The 19,063-nt window shown below is 34.7% G+C and overlaps 1 non-coding gene across 1 annotated transcript; it reads left to right on the top strand.

Annotated features, from left to right (window-relative positions):
* Positions 1 to 8,923: 8,923 nt before the first annotated feature.
* On the top strand, positions 8,924 to 9,030 carry LOC145161931 (small nucleolar RNA R71). The gene has a single exon (XR_013738787.1). It is a non-coding gene; the product is annotated as a small nucleolar RNA R71 (small nucleolar RNA).
* Positions 9,031 to 19,063: the final 10,033 nt, after the last annotated feature.

The following is a 19,063-nucleotide window of genomic DNA, read 5'->3' as shown; positions in this document are numbered from 1 at the left end:
AGAGTTAGGTCATTCAAGTTATTCATTTTGCAAAATCCGTAATTGTTTTGTGAATTGAACTAAGTAACAAGCATTAAATTGATTTCTTATGAATGAATTTAGTGTAAATCTTTTCACACATTCTTACGCTCCCGAACTTGTGAGGAGTATTGGGTGTTGTTGGGAACATTCACAATAAGCTTAATGCAATCTTTTCATCTAATTCTAAGAGCTTGTTTAGATTAGGTTAGTAAGGTTAGGATTAATCAAAGAGCTTGTTTTGATTGATTAATGTGATGAATGGAAAGTGTTAGAGCTTGTTAACACTTTCAAGTACCAACTTAGATAGAATGAAACAAATGTCTTGTCATCTTTGATTCACATTGCTGGACTGTCATGCATGAAGTTGGAGTCTTTACACAATCTGAATTTACTTCACTCCTTTAGCTGATTACTTCTGTTTTTAATTTGTCTGTTTAATCATTGCATTCAAAACCTCTCTCTTAATCTTTTGTGAACAAATACCTTACGCAAAACAGGTATAGACTGATTGTCCCGTGTCTCTGTGGATCGACCCTACTTGTCTTGTACTACCTTTCTAGTGCAATATAGTAAGATTATTTTGGAGTATATCGTACCCCTTTATTTGTTGGGTTTGACACGCCTAACAGGGTCCAAGGGGCAGAGCCCCTGGCTCCAGGTCTGCGCGGAAATTTTTTATATATGGTATGTTGCTATATTAAAAATGCATCAGAAAATCGGATTTTCAGAGATTTGACCATTGTTTGACCTTTATCCAAACTTCCGTTTTTATGTCAGTTTTTATAGTTTTATGACAGTTTGAAACTGTCATATGACAGTTTTCAGACAAAGATCATAAGTCGATTTTGGTCTCATTTTCTGGTACATACGAAACTATCATCAAAACATTCTAAGTTTTTGTCTCTCTGAGTCTTATCCGATTAAAGAATATTGGGAGTACCACCCAAATGCTTTAATCTGAAAATGTTTTACACAATTCTCAGAATTCTAAGCCTTACTATACCCCAACTTCTAACAAATATTTACAACAACTTAGAGTCGCAAAAAATAATGCCACCAACATAAACATTTTGCAAATGGCGCTTTAGTAATTTGAGATTGGAAGTTGTGAGAAGTTGTTTACCCACCAGAAAAGTATGCATGTACTACAAATTTTCCTAAAGTGGACCAGACTCAGCTCGTGTAAGCTTAAACAAGAAGGTTTAAAAGGCCAGAGACATCTAAGTTCAACGATTACACCCTAACGTCGGACATGTATGGTGATATCAACCTTAACGATGAAGACGACAAAGCTTGAATCAAAACAACCTCGATGTCTTTTTGGACGAGATAAAAGGAAAAATTGCATCCTTTGGTTTAAATAACTCTTTGGATAATAACTTTCAAACAAACAATTACTTGAATAAATTGGAAAACACGTAACTTTGCAAAAAGAAAAATTACCGATACTACTGCGAGCAAAACAAATAGTAATAAATATTTGTATTTTTTATTATTTTATAATGTAGCTTTTATTTTTATGCGTCAATAATATGGAATTTTTTATTTTAATTAATTAATTATTTATATTTTTTTATTTAGTAAATAATATTTATATTAATAAATTTTAGAAGTTCTATTATAATAGAAAGTAATTTACCATATCTTTATGAAATGGTGAAAATTAAAAATATGTATTACGTTAAAATGGCATAGTAAAATATTGAAAACAATAGAATGATTACTACATATTTATATTTAGCAAATTAGATTATCATTTATTAAATTAATAAATTATTTGAAATTTATTTATTAATAAAATAGTTTATAAGTTATTTTATAAACAACAATAAATTATTTTTATGATTTTCAAATGTTAAATTTAAATTACTCTAGACTAAAGTTATAAATAACTTATATTCGCTAAACGGTATCTTAATAAAACTTAGTATATGATAAATTAGAATTTGTAAAGTGTGCTTTATGCCTTTATCTTCGATAGATCTTTCGGCACCGAAATACGAATACGTGGCCATACGCGTGACTGCCTCCGCAAAGGGTTCTTGTTGCCCTTTTGCCCGCAATTAAATCTCCTCCATCCATGCTCACTTTTCTTTATTAACATTTAAATAATAATTTAAATAATATCTATCACCCTTTTAATGACTTTGACAACGACCACATCATAACCTCATTATCTTCCCCTTTATGTCTCCAATTCCTTTTACAACTATTTACAGTACCTCCTGCATCTATACTTGTACAGCAATTGTATCAAATTGTTTACAAAACCCTATCAAAAAAATAAAAATAAATAACAAACCAATTTGGGTTTACAACATGTAATTTTTTATATGCTTACAGATTCTTCGTCAAGCAGTGATATCTGAACTAATAATTCGGTGGTTTTGTATTTATATAAAATAAAAAATCCGCATTCATGCATCTCGATTCATGTGCTTGGTTGTAATTTGAATTTTTAGTTGTGAGTTGATGTTTTTGGCTTCTTTTCCGTATGAACTTATTTTTTTTCCTCAGAGAATAAAATAAAATATTTTTATATGGTTGAATTAATGGTTACGTTTTGTTAGACCCAGTCAAATTTAATTGCCACCGGTACATGAATATTCATTTTGGTGTAAATTTATAAATATGATGGTCAATTTTATCGCCTTAGTTTCCAAAAATAATTTTCCAACAATCAACAACGGATGAAATGATATTCTACTGTTAACTTCTCAATCAAGCCTAAAAATAAAATAAAGAATACTAATACTAAAATGTATATATATTCATTTTGTAACGAGATACATGATATTTTTTCACAAGAAATTTATCAATTTGCCAGAATAACAACATATATTACTTTTACTATTAATATAGGCAAAATTCTTTAGTTTTAATCTATAATAGCGATAAATTTTACACCTATCAAGTTCCATATGAGCGATATAATTTATATGCTACACATTGCTATCAATTGTAACTATGTTTTTATTATGGGTAAAATATTTGTAAGCATATTGATATTAGGGTTAATGACTTAGGAGGGTAATAAGGTTTCAGTTTTATCCACATTAGGTCCCTAATGGTTTTTTTTTTTACATCCATATGGTTGTTATAACCGTTTAAATATCGCCCCTTTTACCGATTTTTTCCAATTCAGCAACACAAGGTCCCGTATTTCTTGTGCCCAAAATTGAACAGAGTTGAAGAAAAAGATGTGGCAAGCTTCCATCCCAAACAACCAAATTGTGTGTTACTGTGGGCTCCCGACTCGGATTCGAGTCTCCACAACACCATAGAATCTGGGGAAAAGGTTCAGAACGTGCCCTAATTTGTTGGTAATGACCGATTTTGAAGATTGAATCTTTTCTCTTTTATATCCTTACTATAAGTATGTAAGCTATGACATTTATCCTAAAGCTTTGTTTTTTATAGAGAGCAGGGAAAAAATGTGGATTTTTGGGAATGGGTTGCTGAAAATGTAAGCTATGACATTTATCCTAAAGTTTTGTTTCTTCCTTTTTTATAGAGAGTAGGGACAAAATGTGGATTTTGGGAATGGGTTGCTGAAGATCTGGTAAGAAATTGTATGTATGAATGCAAATGAAGCTTTTGGTAATGAAATTGTCATTGTAATGCTAATATGGTGTATTGAAATCTATAATGCTATTATTAGTAATGAAATTTGTCAGTTTAATGTAAATGCAGTAAGTATAATGAGCATCTGATGTAAACAATAGTTCCTACTAATCTTAAATTTATAACCTAACAAACGTTTACTAACTATGCACCTATAGGCAGTGTACCTAGTCAGATTATAGTATAGCTTAAGTAATTTGGGCGTCGATCATAGGGAACAAAATTCAATTAAATAAATTAACTACTTCTAATTAAACTAACAAAAAAAAATTTGATTGGGGGTTTTTCCTGATTTTTCAAGATCATAAGAACTTAACTACCAACTAACAAGTAAGCAAGCAAAGAAAACAAATTTACTTCAAGAATTAAAAGAATATTTCTGCCTAGATCCGATTTCAGTTTCTCCTATGGTTGATTTCTAATGTATGGATTATATTGATTACTAATTTACTAGTTATTATGATCAAATATCTAGACCTACCAATTTATGAATGACAAAGAAATGATCATGTATATGTTAAACACCAAATCGATATTAAGCACAAATTTGACTATGAATGATAGTAATTACTTTTCTATGATTAAGTTACGCAACCAAGCACAAATTAAGATTAATTATGATCTCTAACACAGTTAAAGTTACTAGCTTTAATTACTTAATCTAAGATGTGATTAATCATAGATCTAACTATTTAATGATCATAAACATTTAGTAGACAAACTCATGCAATTAATATGATCAATTATCACACAAAATCTGATTTATAAGCAATATAAACTAGATCTAAAACATGTTAGGATTTAAATCATCAAATACAAGTAAAATCAAATATAATCATCCAAATCAACACATATGGATCAAGTTTATCTTAACCAAACAGAAGTAAAAGGTATTTAGCTTCTCATTGTAGCAGAAAAACACAATAGATCCATGTAATTAAACTAGACATAAGTATGATAAACAAACTAACTAAATCAATGTGGAAATATTCTAAATCTTCTTCAATCCTTCAGCTTCACTTGATTTTCGATCTTCTTCTGTGTTTCTAAGGGTTTTTTTTGTCGTAATTATCCTCAGAAAACTAATTGCATTCCTTTGGGTTCGACCTAATGTTCGAGATTTTATAATTGTCAAAATCGGATCACCATGTCGTGGTTGACTGCCACCACGACGTGGTTCTCGTGTTTATCCCATATCCTTTAAGTCATTTGATTGGTCGCTAACCTTCCCATCACCACGTCGTGTTGGAGATCACCATGATGTGGACTTCAGTCTTATTTCCTTCTTTTTTTTTTCATTTTCCTTCTTCCATCTCCTTGTATGCTTCCTTTTTGTCCCTAGCAAGTCTTTGCTGCTACAAAACATGTTTCAAACATAATAAGCATCTTTTGTTAAAAAATAATCATAATTCTAGCTAAAATTATTAGAAATATGCTTTAAATATATAGTTAAATATGCACTTATCAAAATACCCTACACTTAACTTTTAATTGTCCTCAAGCAAAACTTATTTATTATTATCATATCAAGACTTTAGCTACCAACATCACACAAAACAATCCATTTTCAGTCTCTCTATTACTCCAAGACAACAATGCATGTATTTGTTTCTAATTTTCCCTAAGAACTTCCCCAATCCTAAACACTCACAATCTTCATAAACAATTCCCCACTTCTTTTGAACAACACTCATTTTATGCATCCCTCTGAATATATCCTCATAAAAAACTTTCTTAACTTCAAGGTAATTTTTGGTTAAGCACCCAAGCATACATATAGAAAAGTAACCTATAAATAATATTACAATAAAAATAACTTGGCAAATTTCATCTTTTTCTTGGGTCTTCGATAATTTGGAGCTTTTCTTCATGATATTTATTCATCTCCATAGTTTTGTAGACTCTTATTCTCAAACTTTTGCAACTTTTTTTTTTCTTTTTCTATTTTTCTATTGTTTTTTTTTCTTTTTCTCACCTTTTCACTCAAAACATAAAATAAATCCTAAAAACATATGCTTAAGCAAGGGAACTTAACTTCAACCCTTATTGGTTAGAGGTATTAGTCTAAAGTGAAATGACTACATAAGCTATCCTGAATACATTTCTGGTATACGATGCTAAACATATTGTGGCCCTTAAACTAAACAAGGTCGTGTTTTTGTTTCATGATTTCACTAGGATAGGGAAGCTACAAATACACTATAACATATTGGCTCAAATAAACATCACAACTCGCATCGGATCGTCCCACACAACGCTAGCAACCTAGATCTCAACATAACAATTTTTAACTAGATTCAATTTTAGATTATTATTTCAAATCTTTCTAATAATAATTTAAATCCTAGTCATTTTTTCAATTTTTATCTGAATGCTTGTTTTCCTATATTCAACCCCCTACCCCACACTTAAATGATGCAATGCCCCCATTGCACACTAAAACAATTAAAGAACATAAATTAAAAAGGAAGAATTGGAACAAACTCGCCTTGGGTAGTAGCGGCGAGATCGAATTCTGAAACTTGTATGGTAAAGCTTGGACTTCTCATATAATTGTTGGAAACAATATTTTTGGACCTTTTCTTGTGAATGCAAATGTGCCAGATCGAAATAAATCAAAGAACCATCTTCAAAAAATGTGTTGAACCCCTGCCATGACGTGGTATAGGAACGTCACGTCGTGGTGTCGAGCAAATAGTTGTAATGATCGCGGAATTTAAAATCGACACGACATGGTCAAGTGATGCCACATTGTGGTTTTTAGTCGGATGCAGTCGCGATAAAAATAATTGCCACGATGTGGTGATGAGGGCCATGTCGTGGTGTCTTCTCAGAATGCATTCAATAGTCAAAATAATGCATCGACTCTTCATAATGGCATAGGACCATTCCCGATCTTTTCGTTCAGTAAAATTCTTCAAAATTCTTCTCTTCAATTAAGTGGGAACCCCACACTTATTCAAAAGCATGGTCTTCAATTTTAATCTTCTCAAATCACACGACTTCTTCATCCATTACGCTCTTTCACCACTTCACATATTTTATCTAACACTACAAAATATAATCAGAAGACTAGATAAACACATAATCATTTGGTTAAACTAACATAAACACTAAAAATAAAAACTAAAAACTAAAAAGAAATCAAAAGGAAATGGAAACTCTTAAAAATTTAGGTTGCCTCCCTAAAAGCGCTTCTTTTTTAGAAGTCGTGAGTCGGACTCCTTCCCACTCTACGTTGTTGCGGTTGGGAGTGGGATCTCCATTTTCTCCTTCTGCTCCTTCCACTTACGCTTGTATGCTTGAACCCTTCTTTTGTACACATTCTTTGAATTCTTCTTTTTCTTTTTGTTGGCACTTTCCTAATGTTTGCGCTTTAACCCTTCACCTTGCTTTTTCGCCTTTGCACTCTGCTTGTCCCCTTCTTTAGGACCTTCCTTATCTTATTTCATCTTGACCAAAGTTGGCTCTTCTAATCCCCCACCCATGTATTCATCAACTTCTTCATATAAGTCCTCTTCTACTTCATCAATTACTTCTTCCACTTGGACCTTGGGAGTAGTGAACGCCATTACCTCAAATGTCATGGGAATTGAAGCTCTTGGTTTAGAACATTTGAATTTATCAACACGTGGCTTCTCCCAAACCTTCAACTCTTCTTCCATCATCTTTACAATTTCAACTAGCTCATCAAGATCTTCTTCCATAACATCCACCTTTGACACTTCATCTTTTGGTAATTCATGACTCACTTTTGGATCCATTTCGAAAGTAATTGCTTCATCCTCTACACGAAGTGTGAGCTTTGAATTGTAGATGTCAACTCGTGCTCTTGCGGTACTCAAAAATGGTCTTCCCAAAATCATGGGAAGGTTTTCATCTTCCTTCATATCGAGAACCACAAAGTCAACTGGAAAAACAAAGTTTCCCACTTTCATTAACAAGTCTTCAATGATTCCTCGTGGGTATGTGAGCAAGTGATTGGCAATCCGAATTGTCGTCATTGTGTCTTGGAGCTTTGGTAAACCGAGATTTTGGTAGAAAGAATAAGGCATAAGGTTGATGCTTACCCCCGAATAGGCTAAAGCATTTAAAGAAATAGAATTTCTAAATTCACAAGGCAAAATCAATTAGCCTGAATCTCCCGTCTTGATTGGCAATCCATTGATGACCACGACTGAACACAACTCATTAAGCAGAACAGTTGAGGCATTTTCCAACTCCTTAGGATTAGTCATCACATCTTTTGCAACCTTTGGAAGCTTAGCCATGGATTTGAGGAATGTGGTGTTTATCGAGAGTGAGAGCACTTGTTCCATAAACTTCTTCTGTTCAGGCTCCAGAGAATGCTTGACTGTTTGAGATGGGAATGGAAAAAGAGGCTGATACGAATGAAGAGGTGAAAATTTTTTGTCCTCTCGAGACCACGACGTGGCGAATCATCAGAACACGATCCACTTTTTGCTATTTTTGCTTCGGGCTTCTCTTATTCCAAACACAAATTAGGCTGCATGGTAGTTGCTTCTTGGGTCATAAATGACTCAGAATGAACCTCATCTTCGGTGTAGATTGCCATTACATGAGGTTGTGATTTTTCGTCTTGATTTCTAGGTAGTAACCTTTCATTACCAATTGTTGTTAGTTTCCCAAGTTGAGTCTCTATATTCTTGATGTAAGCTTGACGATTTCTCACATTAGCATCAATAGCATCATTCCTTTTTTCTGAGGCTTCCATAAACCTATGAAATACCGACTCAAAATCCATCTTCTTTTCGGGTGGTGGTTGCTCCTTTTAGTAAAAACCTCGACTAGTTTGTGTATACTTTTCATCTTTTTTACTTCTTGTACTCTTCATATGGCAATCACTCCTTCTTGGGCTTCCTCCAATCTTCATTATACTTATAACCACTAGAGTAAAAAACTTGTGCCTTCTTGTTCCTGTTTTTATCCAAATCACAATCCTTGGTCAAATGTGGCCCACTACAATTATCACACCCAACTCTTATGGCATGAATTGATTGATCCACTTTTGTCATTCTTCGATCCATATTTCTAACTTTGCCAAAACCGCAACCATGTTCTCGTTCCCTCCATCTCCTTTACCTCTACTGACATCATCTCGTGGGTTATGATACCATGTGAGTGCTTTGCAAACTCTTCAATCAATTCTTTGATGGTTGCTGGCTCCTTCTTTATCATTGGTCCTTGCATGTTAAGAAGTTGTCTAGTCGTTACATTCACTCCATCATAGAAAACTGACACTTTTTGTTGAACATTAAGATCATGTTGAGGGAAACTTCTAAGCAAGCCCTTGTATCTCTCCCATGCTTCATACAATGATTCTCCAACCTCTTATTTAAAATTATCAATCTTCTTCTTGAGCTTTGAGATCTTTGAAGGTGGAATAAATTGCTCAATAAAAGCATCATGAAGATTTGCCCACGTGGTAATGGATCCGGGTGCGAGTGACTTCAACCAAACTTTAGCTTCAACAGTAAATGTCACTGGAAGCATCCTAAGTAACACAGATTCTCATGGCACATTAGGAACTTTGAAATAGTTTGCAATGTTCTTTACTTCATCAACATGCTTGAATTCATCTTTATACTCTTTCCCAGCGAAAGGTATATCCTTAAGCATTTATTGAATATGCCCTTTGAGCTCAAAACTTCTTTCAGCTAGTATCTTGGGTGGAACTATCCCTGGTCCGTGTTCTTCACGTATCCTCTTTTTGTAATCTCCCATCGTCATTCTCATAATATCTATCATCTCTTGAACCTTGCTTTTTATCTCTTCGTCTGAACTTTCTTCGGTAGATGTTTCTGGCACGTATCCAATTCCCTTCTTATCAAGCGTCCTCTTGAAATTTTTAAACCCCTTTTCCAATTGAAAAAGTGCTTGTTGACTCGTTGGCTTTCTTGTTCTTCTTTTTATGAAAAGCGGATTATGGATCTTGAAGTGGTGGAAGTATTGGAGTTTTAGTTCCTCACGTCATAAATCACTGCAATAAAAACAAAACAAAACAAAACAAAAAAAGCGTAAAAATAATAAAAATCACAAAACTAGAAATTCACTGAGACGAGACCATGACGTGGTGGATATGAGCACGACGTGGTTGTTGTTCAGAAAGAAAAACTAAACTAGAAAATATTTTTTTGCGAATTTACCCACAAAAAGGATCGAATAACTAAAAGCAATTAAACAATAAATCACATAAGTCGTTCGCCGGCAACGATGCCAAAAACTTGATGTACACAATAGTACCTACAATTCTTAAATCTATAACCAAACAAACTATTACTAACTATCCGCCTATAGGCAGTGTACCTAGTCATATTATAGTATAGCTTGGGTAAGTTGCGTGTCGATCACAGGGAACGGAATTCAATTAACTAAATTAACTTCTTCCATTTAAAATAAGAAACAAACCTTGATTGGGGGGCTTTTACTAATTTTTCAAGATGAGGAGAACTTAACTACCGACTAACAAGTAAGCATGCGAAGAAAACAAATTTACTTCAAGAATTAAAAAATACTTCTGTCTAACTATTTAATGATCATAAACAATTAGGAGACAAATTGATGCAATTAATATGATCAATTATCACACAAAATCTGATTTATAAGCAATATAAACTAGATCAAAAACATGCTAGGATTTAAATCATAAAACACGAGTAAAATCAAATATCAAAATCAACACATATGGATCAAGTTCATCTTCACTAAACAAAGTAAAAGGTATTTCGCCTCTCATTGTAGCAGAAAAACACAATAGATCCATGTAAATTAAACTAGACATGATCATGATAAGCAAACAAACTAGATCAATGTGGAAATATTCTAAATCTTCTTCAATCCTTGAGCTTCACTTGATTTTTGATCTTCTTCAGTGTTTCTAAGGGTTTGGTCGCAATTATCCTCAGAAAACTAATTGCATTCCTCTGGGTTCGACCTAATGCTCGAGAATTTATAATTGTCAAAATCAGATCACCACGTCGTGGTTGACCACCACCACGACATGGTCCTTGTGTTTACCCATATCCTTCAAGTCATCTAATTGGTCGCAAACCTTCCCATCATCACGTCATGTTTAAGATCTCCACAACGTGGTCTTCAGTCTTCTTTTCTTCTTTTTTTTGTTTTCTAGCTTCCAGCTCGGCGTATGCTTCCTTTTTGTCCCGAGCAAGTCTTCGCTGCTATAAAACATGTTTCAAAAATAATAAGCATATTTTGTTCCAAAATAATCATAATTTTATCTAAAAGTATTAGAAACATGCTTTAAGTATATAGTTAAATATGCACATATCAGCAACCAAATTTAAGTCAAAGTACATCTATAAAGTGTAGGACTCTCAACAACCAAGAAGCAAATATTTTCAACAACCAAGAAGCAGTTAACAAATTCTAAGACACAATATATTAAAGGATAATATTGTTAACAAACAAACACCCTTTGTTCCCATTCAATATCAAAAGAGAATGAAAAGGTGGATAGTTTTATCCATTAGTCTAGTACAATATCCCATTTAATATCAAAAATTTTGACCATCACATGCTTACCTAACACTTACTACATCACATGCATACATAAGAAAACAAAAGATTTCAACATCAAACCTATAATCAATCTAAATCTATAGGTTCCCCTGAACTACAACCATTACCATCCACATGCACCACAGTAATAACCCAAAAACCAGATAAAATTTTTCATTTTTTAACATATGAATTACAATCATAATTTGTTCCCAAAAATCAAATACATCATATCATGTCAAAATATCATAGTATCAATATCAATAATTGCAGAAAATGCTGGAGAGTGAATGTTGCTCCATCAAGCCGGGCCCTTCCCCTTAGTACCGGAAGTACCTGAAAACACCCAAATAAACTGTAGGCAAAAGCTAAGTGAGTTCCCAAAATATCACATAACATACAATCAAGGAATACCATGCGACATATATACAGTTGCCATGGGCCATGGTCTTTACTTGGAATGTCATGGGGCTACCTCCATTGTCTGATATCCAAGTGTCATGGGCTACCCCCATGGTCTTTACCTAGAATGCCAAGGGCTACCCCCATGGTCTGACATCCAAGTGAAATGGGATACCCCCATGGTCTTCATACAAGTGCCACGGGCTACCCCCGGGGTCTTTAGACAATTATATACATAAACAACTGTCAATCCTCATGTCAGGTAATGGGTCGGCATTGGTGCCTTCGACCCATTGATATACCGAGAAGACTCACCTCAGACTGCTGATAAATAATAACTGCTCGACTACCAGTCCGGAAATCTCACACTGTAAATATACAATTTACCCTAATTATAATTATGACACAAACCCACTCATGGGCCCAAAATCCCTAAGTCCAATCTTCAAATAAGACCCAAAGGCCTTTCTCCTTTAATGGGCCCAACTACCCTTGGTCCAAAATCAATAACGGGCCATAAGTCCCAAAAGGCCCAACAATGCCACCTAAGGCCCATTCCATGACACAAGGCCCACTGAGGAAAACTGAGCCTACCTATCCTAAACGGGCATTGGCCCAACACTAGATAAGACCCAAGAGTCCCAAAAGTCCAAAACTCGCCTCATTATCCCAGAGGACGTATGCACAACGTACACCATCAGTAGCTTAGCGTACTTGGTCTTAAGGCAGTACGCACATCGTATATCCCAGTACGCCCAACGTAGAAGGATGCTAAGCATAACCAACCATTAAGAGCTTAATCCATGCAGCAACTTCCTTAAATTCCAAATCTTTGTCATTTTAAAGGTCCTAGGGCATAAAGTTGGCAACTTTATGCCTTTGCATGCTTCATGGGAGCCCAACATCCCATTATGTCCATTAAGCCTCACTTTAAGAATGCAAACCCATGCAGGGTGCCATAACAACCATCAAGATAACATTTTTATGCTTCCAACATGCTAAAGGGACTCAGATCTAACATTTCTAACCTATGGAGTTGCTAAAACTCACAAAAGAGGATCCATGGACCAAAAAAGAACTCACTACCAAACCTTAACTCAAACTACCAAAAGGATTAGAAAGGTCTGAACTTTTAACCTCCAAAATCTCTCCAAGATGATGTAGATGCAGGATCTAGATGCTCAACCACATCCAAGACTTGCACACCAAGCTCTTCTTCTTGCAAACTCACTTAAATGGCCACCAAAGACACTTTTAAGCTCAAGGATCACACTCACAAACAAAATAGGGTTAAATGGGCGATAACAAGCAGTGGATTAGTGAGGTCCAAATGTTATAAGTGAGCTTAAATAGGGCTCATTCCCTAAGATTAGGGTTTTTGTCTCTGGCAACGTACACCCCGTGTATACCTTAATACACCCAACGTACTGTTGGATTAGTGTCTAAGTCCATTGTGACAACCGTCAAATTAAAAGTCAAGTCAACAATGTCAAATCGGTCAAACTTAACTAGTACTTGTATGTTAAAACTTATTCTATGTATAAAAATGTGCATTTGTATGTCAAGAATTCAAGTGTCTTGAAGAATCTATGTGTTAACAATGTAAAAACCCTAAAAAGGGAGTTAAACGCATCAAAACACGACTAAGGACCCTTGCGGGGACTTAAAACAATCATAAACGAAGCATAACGGGGTTCACGAACCTTGCATTACGAGATTACACGATAATAATGACTAAGGTTACACCTCTCCTAAATCTCTCCAAGTATATGAAATCTCTCCCAAATCTCTCCAAGTATGTGAAATCTCTCCCAAATCTGTCCAACTATGTGAAATCTCTCCCAAATCTCTCCAAGTATGTGAAATCTCTCCAAGTATGTGAAATCTCTCCCAAATCTCTCCAAGTATGTGAAATCTCTCCCAAATCTCTCCCAGTATGTGAAATCTCTCCAAGTATGTGAAATCTCTCCCAAATCTCTCTCAAAAAATCTCTCTCAACTTTTTATAATCATTCGGGTCATCCCGACACTTAACTCGGTGAAAAACCGCTCGAAACGGGAAGATTCCTTGAAAAATAGCCTTATAGGACCGAAGTCCCTATTAGAACCGAAGCCATGAAGAACCGAACCCTATTTGAACCGAACCTGCTAAGGGACCGAACTCACCCTTCGGTCCGAGATACTACCTTCGCCCCGTTTCGCTTCCTCCCCAGGTTCGCATGCGAAGCTGCTCAAGACCGAACCCTCATCTCGGTTCCCATCTACTTTCGGTTCTAATGGCTAGGACCGAACCTCCGACCCTGAACTTCGGATATTCACAACTTTTACCCGGTTTTCAATACTTTTAGCGTTTTAAGCCCGTTTTTGATTATTTTAACGGGATATTTTCACCAAATTCATATTTTTATCATTTTTAACCCCTAGAACTCTTATTTTAATTATTTTTCAAGGATTTATTAATTAAAATAGCTTAGATTATCAAGTGGGTCAAGTGTGCCCACTTGCCCTCCACGTGTCATCCTCTCATTTGCCACCTTATCCACATCACACAAACCAAGGCACACATCACTTCAAACTCACAACTTGCTCCAGCAACTTCTATATAAAGAAATCCATGGAGGATTTCTTTGTTCACTTTGATCAAGTCATTCACTTACACACTTCTCATACCACTTCAAGAGAGCCTCATTTTCTCTCTACTTCCCACCTTTTTGTGCAAGTGTTCTTGAGTTGCTACTGCACTTTTTGGTAAGTATTCCATCTAAACTCAAGTGTTATTCAATAATTTCATAACACTCTTGGATCATCGACTCATATCTTAACACCAAAAAAAATCGTTCTTAGGATCATCCAAGTCTTCACATGTTCATCAAGTGTTCTTGACTTGATACTCCTTGACTTCAACCTTCCACTATTTAAGAAATCACTCAAGGTGAGTTCATACCCCTACATTTTCTAGTTTTCTTCAGTTTTCAGGGGGGGAATACAAGTTAAAACACCAAAACATATTTGAAACTTAACTTGACAGCTTACCACAGAAAAGTTGTGACCTGTTCACAAACTGTTTTACCCAACTTAAACTTAATATTTTTCAAAACTGTTTAATATGAATGTAGTTCAGGTTTATTCCTTTAAAATGACTACTTGCACATCTCCATATGATTTTTCTACGATTTATGGTGATTTTTACAAAACTGCCTATCATTTCAGAAACGAATTCGGACCAGTATGAGATTATGAACACTTTCACATACGTTAGAGAATTCTAAAAATCATAATAAAAATTATGAATAAACTAGACATAATTTCTAAACTCTCACAGTTTACGGAGTTAGTTTTCGACTTCGTATGATTTTTTTATGATGATTTCAAAACAGTGCAGAAAGAGTAAAAACTAGTTACATAGCTTACCATATTAACAACACTTTGTAGTATGCTGAGCAAAGTGCATAACAATAAGTTTCTAAATGTTTGGATGCATTCTTGTTAGTTTACCATCATAAACAGAAATTAGTCATTCATGTTAAGGTTTTTCCATTCATTTCGAACACATATAATAAACTATAATAAGTATGGTTTATGAAATTTCCGATAAAAGCATACTACATGGAAAAGGTTTTACTCTCAAAACAAATGGGTTTTTCATATACTACATGATAAACTATAATAGTGATAGTTTATGGATTTCATATCACTAATTTATTTTCATAAATGGTGATTTAACTTCCACCACGGAAGAGGTTTTATACTAAAACTATATGTAAACTAGTTAACGTAAATTGTGAGACATTCTCCTTCGGGGTACTCTTAAGTACCACAGAAAAGTCCTGTAGTTATAATTAGAATCTCTTGTAGGGAGAGCGTGATAGTTGTGTATAGATCTATATTGGGTCTGACAAACCCGCACCTAAGCTGCTTACAACAGCTAGACCGGCAGGTCTGAGGTGACAAGTGTCATATCATTCCGACGCCTGAAGAACGTCGAGTACGAGGTCCTCGAGTTATAGTATGGTTATAACAACTCACATAGGGAGTTAACAATCTTTCAAGTTTACAGGGAAAATTCTACTTTGAAAAGGGGTTTTATCTATTTAAAACTACTTGAACATTAATAGTATAAAACACACACTCATATTCTCGGTCTTGGGATTTAAGGCTACATAACTTTTTATAAGGAAAATATTGGATTTTCTTTGGAAACGCATTACGATTATAAACATCATAAGTACAAAACACACACTCACATTCTCGGTCTTGCGATTTAAGGCTACATAACTTTTTATAAGGAAAATATTGGATTTTCTTTGGAAACGCATTACGATTATAAACATCATAAGTACAAAACACACACTTATATTCTCGGTCTTGGGATTTAAGGCTACATAACTTTTATAAGGAAAATAAGATATTTTCTTGGAGTATACATGACAAAGTACCAGATTTAATACTAAATGGATTTCATGATATTAAAACTACGTTTCATCTAGAGTTGTTAGACTTCAGCTATAATTTGCTAAGTGTGCATGTTAGAGTTATATATGAATTTAGTCGCAATCGACCTAGAATTGGTGGGCCCGCCTTACTTCCTGTTCCTTGTTTGGTTGTGGACCTAGGGCAGACCCATTATATTCGACAGTTTATTTAACTTAAATTTTATATAACTTATATACACTGGGTGATTATAGAAGGAGTCTATAGGTCTTTCTAGGGTACATTATTGCATAACATAGGAGATTTCATTTCGCGTTTAATAAAGAAAATATTTTTTCTGAAATCATACTCTATCGCTTTTTACAAGGAAAACGACTTCGTTCTCAAATAAAAGTTTTATGAACTCACCAACTTAATTGTTGACACTTTTTCAAACTACTTGTATTCTCAGGAATTCAGTGAAACAGGAAATCAACCGCTTTTGAGGATGGGACGTTAAATCGTCAAACATTTTGTCATCATAATGTAACCGATTTGAAACATGTAAACACATACTATGGTGTAACATTTTCGATTATATCCATGATGGTTGTATTTACTTTGAGCACTATTATACTCGTTGTTGTGATACTATACATGAAGTCCTCCACCCCCGGACGTTTCCGCCATCCTTGGTTTGGGGGTGTGACATCCATAACTATATTTGGTATGTACTTGACCCGGTTGAGCATGGTCCTTTTGGGTTGCCTTCACCAAAGCAACTGGACAGGATGATTTATAAAAAAAAGAGGATATTGTGGTTTATTAATATATTATAAGAATAATATATTAAAAGAGAAATCATATTTATTTAATTAATATTAGTTAGATAAATAATTAAGAATTAATTATTGTGACTAAAGGAGATTGATTAAATAAAGGGGACTGGAACTGCAATTATAAGATAATTGATTTTGGGCTGAGAATCCTTATGGATTAAGGCTTGGACGAAATTAAGGTGGAGTCCATCTTGAATTCGCCCAAGGGGGCCTTATTCTGAAAGGTTTTGTGGACTGCTTAAGGCCTAAGCTATCCAATTAGGGTTTTGGCTGAAACCCTAGCAGCTCAAGTATAAAAGGACCCCTAAGGCATCAGAATTCGGCCACTTGATCCCTTGGAAGCTAGGATCCGAATTCTAGCCTCTCATCCTCTCTCCTAAACATCATCATCTTGCCTTGGTGTTTGTAAGCCATTAGAGGCATCGCATTTGAGGTGCTTGGTTCTCGTAAGCTTTGAAGATTCAAGTTTCATACCACAATCAAGAGGTAATATTCTTACATGGTTATTTATATAGATCTCAAGTTTTGTAGTATGCTAGATTAGGCTATTCAAGTCTTGGATGAATTGCATGTATAATTGAGAAACCTAGATCCAAGCTTTAGGGTTTTGCATGAGCACATATGATTGTTATTTTGCTCTAAACCCATCAGTGGTATCAGAGCCTTGCATGGTTTCTATTGTATTTGATGCATTGTATGATTGTTCATTGTTTGAATTCGATTTTTTTGGCCTTCTGCCTAACAGACTCGTCGAGTCCCAAAGGGGACTCGCCGAGTCAGATGAACTCGACGAGTCCATATGGGGACTTGGCGAGTCGGGCAGTCAAACAGAGGGAATTTCGGGATTTTGCTTATTTTGACTTGGGATAATTACCATAAGTGTTTCTAATTGATAAAATCCGAATTTTATTGATTCTATATGATTATCTTTGTCAAAATAAAAGATTTTGGTCATTTAATTAAATAATTATTACCTTATTTGATAAATGTTAATTATTTGAATTATTTGATCAATTATCATGCATGCAATTGGATTAGGTCAAAATTAGATAACCACCAAATTAATTGTTTAATTGTTTATTTTAATTTTGATCTAGATGGTTTTGAAATGTTTCAAAACTTGCCCTCAAGTTTTGGAATTTAAATTTTGATTAAAAGTTAATTTTTGAAATAATTAAATTCCAAACCTTAGAATTTTACAAGTTTAAAATTCAACCCTATACTATTATAATATTATAAGAATAACTATTATATACGTATAAGTTAAATGCTAGTCTTACCGTTAGTAGGCCTCATTCACGAAGCCGATTTATAAGGGGGGTATAAGGTTATGGCCTATAAAATGGCCGTTTAATGGGTGTCCACTCTCACCCACCGCTTCCTTGATTGGTGGAGGGTCGTTAGCCGAACAGGGTAGGATAGGGCAACCTAATTCCTCATTAAAAGTATAATCATTAATAAAGTAACTAAATGTTTTTACAAAATTTCCAATCTTAGTTACTTTTAGGAAAGATGTGAATTTGATGCTATTCCATGGAATTACACTTTTTACCCTTGCTAAGACGTTAGTGGAGCGTGTGTGGTTAACCGGCACACTAATTTGGCTCTAAGCAAAGGTGGCAAAGGGTGACTCGTTGTTTGTCATAGATCAATGGAGCGTGTGTGGCTAACCGGCACATTGATTAGGTGACTGTAACATCGAGGGCACCAAGTACATTCGCATGGTTATTCACACCCTGTTTGTGATCCTTGGTATCCCAGTCACAAACGTGAGGGCCATATTGAGATTTAAACATGCCATTGAAAAGTTCAATGAATCTCAAAAGATCTAGGAATTTCAATACATTTAAAACTTAATTGTTTTCGTTTTTCATGGTGGAAATTAGTGAATCGTCATTCACTTACCTTCAAATTATTTGCAATTTAAATTACAGCATCCCTCTTTTAAGTTGTAAATAATGTTGTTGGATCGTAGCCCTAATTTCTCATTTGGGTGTTTAATTGGGGATTCCTATCTAATCAAACTTTATCTCTTTTCCTTTTCAGATGTCGAAATCAAACAACGCTGAAGGCTCGAACTCTTCAGGCTCATTCTCACTCATGAATTTGTGTGGGAGGGTAATCTTCGACGGAAACAATTTTAATGATTGGATCCGCAACATAAGGATGGTTACCCGCTACGAGGTCAAGAAATATGTCCTCGACAAGGAGCTGAAGGAGATAAACCTC

Source organism: Lactuca virosa, chromosome 2, assembly GCF_052849685.1.
Source record: "Lactuca virosa cultivar CGN04683 chromosome 2, Lactuca_virosa_CGN04683_v6, whole genome shotgun sequence".
NCBI classification, from domain to species: domain Eukaryota; kingdom Viridiplantae; phylum Streptophyta; class Magnoliopsida; order Asterales; family Asteraceae; genus Lactuca; species Lactuca virosa.
Note: the sequence above shows the minus strand (reverse complement) of the source record. Positions and strands in the feature narration are given on the sequence as shown.